The sequence below is a fragment of the Garra rufa genome, chromosome 7 (assembly GCF_049309525.1).
Source record: "Garra rufa chromosome 7, GarRuf1.0, whole genome shotgun sequence".
NCBI lineage: Eukaryota > Metazoa > Chordata > Actinopteri > Cypriniformes > Cyprinidae > Garra > Garra rufa.
Window position 1 is genome coordinate 13564510 of NC_133367.1, and position 6000 is coordinate 13570509.

Genomic DNA, 6000 nt, shown 5'->3' on the forward strand with positions numbered 1-6000 from the left:
CTCTCTCTCTCTGTCTCTTGCTCTCCACCTGGGTCTTTAAAGCAGATCAATTCTCATCATAAGGTGCTCGTGGAGGAAAGCAGGGCTTTAATTTACACCTGTGCTGTGTAATGATGAGGTCTCAACGGAACAAACTGTAAACAGTCATATAAGTGCAGCTCAAGTATGACATGTATGACACGGCTTTGCATTACAAGACAAACAATGTACTGTAATGTATATAAACAGATTGGTAGCTTATAAACTGCTTTGTATAGAAGCCCTTTCCGCCACTGAATTAAAAAAATAGGTATTTGCTACTGTTTATTTCACAATTCCAACACTGCCGCAATTGCAAGTTTACATCTCACAATCCTGACTTTTCCCCTCAGTATTACGTGATACAAACGTGCAATTCTGCATTTTTTCTCAGAATTGATATAAACTCACAATTGTAAATTACAAAGTCATATAATATACATACATATAATCTTGCAGTTCTGACTTTTTCTCAGAATTGTGTCAAACTAATAAACTCGCAATTCTAAATCAGAACTGAGAGACTCGCAATTCTGTGAAAAAAGTCAAAATTGTGAGATATAAACTCACAATTCTTAGAAAAGAATTGTAAGTATATATCCTGCAATTTTGACTTTTTTTTTTTGCAGAATTGCAAGTTTATATCTCACAGTTCTGACTTTATAACACGCAACTGCAATTCCGAAAACGTATCAGTCTTCTTCCCCCTCAGAATTGGACTTTAAAACTCACAATTGCAAGTTTATATCTCGTAAGACAGTGACACAAGAAAAAAAAGCCTGAATTGTGAGATTGTGAGTCAGAATTGCGAAAAAACAAACCAAAAAAAGTGCTAGATACAAAATCGCATTTGTGAGAAAAAAGTAGGAATCCCAAGTTTTTCATCTCACAATTCTGATGTTATTACTTGCAATTGCAGTTTATAAGAAGCAATTCTGAGAGAAAAAGTCAGAACAGCACGTTTATATCTCACAATTTTGAGAAAAAAAGTCATAATTCTGAGATATAAACTCAAAATTGCGAGATACAAAATCACATTTGTGAGAAAAAAAGTCAGAATTGCAAGTTTTTCAAGTTAATTTTCATAATTATTATTATTATTTTTTTTTTTAGTTTTTATCCCACAGTACTGACTTTATAACTCCCAAATGTGAGTTTATATCATGTCATTTTGAGAAAAGTCAGAATTACATGTTTACCTCACACTTCTGACTTAATTTATCAGAATTGCGAGTTTATCTCTCACAGTTCTGGGGAAATAATCTGAACTCGCAATTGCGACTTTTTTCTCACAAATGCAATTTTGTATCTCGCAATTCTGACTTTTATCTAGCAATTCTGAGTTTATATCCCAGAATTCCTTTTTTTTCCCTTCAGAATTGCAAGGTATAAACTTGCAGTTCTTTTCTCTCAGAATTGCTTTATATAAACTCTTACTTGTGAATTGCAAGTTTATATACAGAATGGAGAGATTACAAAACTTGCAATTCTGACTTTCTCACAAATGCGATTTTGTGAGATAAAAAGATTGCAATTACCTTTTTTTATTTATTTATTTTTTTATTCAGTGTCAGAAACAGGCTTCCATACTTTTGGTCTATTAACATAATAGCTAAAACATTCTGTAGAATATATACAAAGTTCTGAATTGATTCAATTTAAAATCTTTTGAAATCATTGTGATATTTACATTGTTGCTCAATATTGTGCCCCCAGCAAAATCCTTTAGAATAAATATCGCAAGCCGGAACTGTGTGATGGATTTTACTAATTATGACTTCCACCATACTCTTCTCATTGTCCCCATAGACGTGTCCCTTTATTACAACTCTAAATGAGACCGAATTAGTCTCGGAGTTGTAATTAACAAAACTGAACAATTATGATTCCCCATAATCGGAAAGAACAACAAATGACTCTTCAGAGAACAAAATGATTTGCCTCTGTGTCTTTGCTGCCAAAACATCCAGGAAACACACGAGATGAACAGTAGAAACAATTACGCGCCCCCTTAAACGATTGAATCAATTGGAAAACTAGTAATTAGATAAAATTGGACGGACTTCCGAATATCTCACCACTGACTCAATCTGGACTACTTCGTTCAGTCATTCAGAGGCCTGTAACACATGCTGTTTGAGCTGTCAGTCAATGACCAGGATATAACAGTCTGTAAAGAAGAAGAGATTAGCAGAGATGTGAGCTAGCTTCGGAAAACATCAGTGGATGAGAGAAAAATCAATTCAAAAATCAGTTTCCCAGGATCTGAGAGAGAGAACATATACGAAACAAGGTCAACATAAGAACATAAAGACAGACGAGAACGGAAAACGATTACTGACCGAGAGTCAAGGCTGTGCAGAAGTTGTTCTAAGGTTATTTACCTCAATGGGAGTGTTTGAGCTTTCTTACGTACATCAAAACAAAGGACTTACATTGTATGCTCATCCACTGGCACAATCTATCTTTCCACAACCAACAAGAAAGCGTTATTACATCTAAAAGCCAATCAGAACCTTCTAGCAACCGCCTAGCAACAACTTAGAACACAATCCGAGCCAGTCAAAACAGTCTTTGGATTTTGGGCCAATAAGATTTCCCTGGGGGCGGAGCTACAAAGTGTTTAAAGGAGTAGTTCACTTTCAGAAAAATAATTACCGAAAATGTACTCAACCCCTTGTCAGCCAAGATGTCCATGTTTTTCTTTCTTCAGTCGTAAGGAAATGGTGTTTTTCGAGGTGCCCCCGAGTTTGAACTTCCAAAAATGCAGTTTAAATGCAGCTTCAAAGGGCTCTAAATGATCCCAGCGGAGGAAGAAGGGTCTTATCTAGCAAAACGATTGGTTATTTTCTAAAACAACTTATATACTTTTTAATCTCAAACACTCTTCTTGCCGAGCTAGACAAGACAAGCATTTGAGGTTAAAAAGTATATACATTTTCTTTTCTTTTCAGAAAATAACCCATCGTTTTGCTAGGTAAGACCCTTCTTTCCTCGGCTGTGATTGTTTAGAGCTCTTTGAAGCTGCGTTTTGGAAGTTCAAACTCGGGGGCACCATAGAAGTCCATTATATGGAGAGAAATCCTGTTTTACTCAAAAAACAGAATTTCCTTACGACTGAAGAAAGAGAGACATGAACATCTTGGATGACAAGGGGGTGAGTACATTATCTGTACATTTTTGTTCTGAAATTGAACTACTCCTTTAAGCTTTGGCTTTAAGTGTTAATAATAAGCATTAAGCATTTACGTTTTCATTTATTTAAACAAAACATAGGCCTTTCTTTAGATTTTTTAGTATAATGCAACAGAGTTTCTATTTAAGCATCCCTAGAGAGTACTACAGACTTAACATTAGCTAAAAGCACCGTTAACTTAGCCAAAGTATTTACTCAACAAACATGCAAAGGCTTGTGAGTGGTTTTAGGAACAAAATGCATCTCTTATGTCCTCAATCCACTTTTCCAGATCTGTGCTGACTGTTAAACGCAGACTTCACTGTTAAGTGCGCATGAACGTAAAGCGGCTGATGAAATGCTAAAGGTGAGCTAATCCCCCCCGTCAGAAAGCAAGCAGAGAATAGCACTGCCATAAACATACGCCAGTCATTAAACCATATCCCGGGGAGATCCTCTGACAGATCCAAGCGGAGTCGTGTATGGCTGCCATGCCCAATTTAGCAGAGATGTGGCACGACCGTGTCATCGCCCCGCGGCCTAAACACAGCTGGCACCCCGAAACCTTCCTGTTCAGGTAAAAAGTTGTTCACTGATTTAACAAATCACCTGTTCCACTGTGTTCCAAGATCATGTACTGACCTGAAATCATCTTAAAATGAGTTAATGGTCCGATTACGATGTTGAAATATTGGTAGGCTGAGCCTACGAGCGCTAATACATCTCAGATAGCATAAAAAGCATTGTGCAAACCACATTTCCCATGATTTATGGCAGTCGCTTTCCATTAAACCTGGAAATGAATCTTTAATGTAAAGTTTAAGGCGAAGGTACTAAACGCAAGACACTCATGGACGATTAGCTGTTATTTTGAGACACTGCCTATTTATAAAAGTCACAAATTTCAGCAAAACACATTTAATTTCGCATCTAATGCGATAGCGCCACAACAGATGATGGGGAAATTTGTGTTTTACCAGCCAGAACACCTTAGCAACAGCACTGCAACCATTCAGAATGAATCAAAACCTTATTTGAATGTAGATTATGGACCAGTTAGATTTCACTTTGGGCGAAGCCATGCAAAGTGACTCAACAGAATTAGGATCTCACTTAGTTAATTTTTCAAAACACATTTGTTACATCTCAGCAAACCATACATCAATAAAAAGCTTATTTATTCAGTTTTTAGATGTGATCTCAATTTACGGACCAATTAGATTTCACTTTGGGTGAAGCCATTCAAAGTGACTGAACAGAATTAGTATCTCACTGGCAAACAACAACAAAAACTATTGTTTTATTTTATTTTATTTGAAATATGTGGCAGATTTATCAAAACCACCCATTGAGTTCATTTAAAAGATCATGCGCTGACCTGAAACGATCTATAAATGAGTTAATGATCCCATTACGATGTTAAAAGATTGGTGCGCTAAGCCTACGAACGATAATACATCACAGTTTTCCCACACAGATAGCACAAAATGCACTGCGCAAGCCACATTTCACATGATTCATGGCAGTAGCTTTCCATTAAACCTGGAAATGAATCTAAGATTAACACGAATGTACTCAAAAAGACACTTGTGGCCCATTAGCCAGTACTTCGAGACACTGCCTATTTATAAATGTACTTTTGGGCTTTTTTAATTAAAAAATTCAGGGATTTTAATTTTGCGATAGCACTACAGCAAACAGCAAACAATTACCACAAATCAAATCATCTCTCATATTGTAAGTTATATTAACTGCAGCATGAAAATTTGACTTGGTTGACTGCTAATAATCAAAGATTTGGAGCTGTACACCTCCTAGACAAAAAAAAAAAAAAATACTGGATACTTTCACTCCACTGTTGATGTCTGTCCGTTACGGTCAGTCCTCTGTGAGGACTCGGAAAACCATGAGTTAAAAGGAACAGGGTAATTGATATTCCCCAGGGAGAGACGTGACGCTGCCAGGAGAGCAAGAGCAGGAAAAAAACAAAATGGATTACTCAACGTCAGTAATGGCCATAAACACATAAATCACCCACGGCTGGCGAAGGAGCCCGGAAAATAATTCAGGGGAGGCTATGAGGGGAAATGAGTGAAAAAACGAACTGTGTTGTTCCACTGCTAGCCGCAAAGTGCCGTCGGAGGCAACGGTAGGCAATTAGCAGCTTTAACGGCAAAAACGAACCCTTACTGCTCTTCAGATCCACAGGGACACGCAGCATTAACCCAGTTTAACCCGGGTCTTATATAACGCTTTATTGGCGGGTTATTTTAATGGTTTAAAATGGTCCCCTAAAATGTGCACTCATCCCATCAAGCCAATGATGTGGATTTCAAAATACTTCAAATTAGCTAATGCAGTCTGGAGCCATTCGGTTGGGACTTTCATGTTCACAACCATCCACAAAAAGCAAAGTTTCTTCTAAGGGCCCTTTCACGTCAATATTTTCCAATGTATTGAACTCTAAGTGTCAACTGACTGATGGCATTCAAACGATTTCAATTTCCTTTCAAAGCACAGCTGATAACCAGACAATTAGGAAAAGCCATCTTTTTGAGTCATAATCAAAACGAGATTGAAGACAGAACGATGCTATGCATCTCTTGATATGATTTGAAAAATGTTATCATGACAGACAAAGAATAATCATCAAGAGATATTAAAGTAAACTGCGGAAAAGTGAAATATATAACTTAAATTTATTTATATAAATTTAAATATACTTAAACAAATATATATATATATATATATATATATATATTGTGGCCGGGCGGGGAACAGCACGACAAGACAAGACTTTTAGTTGA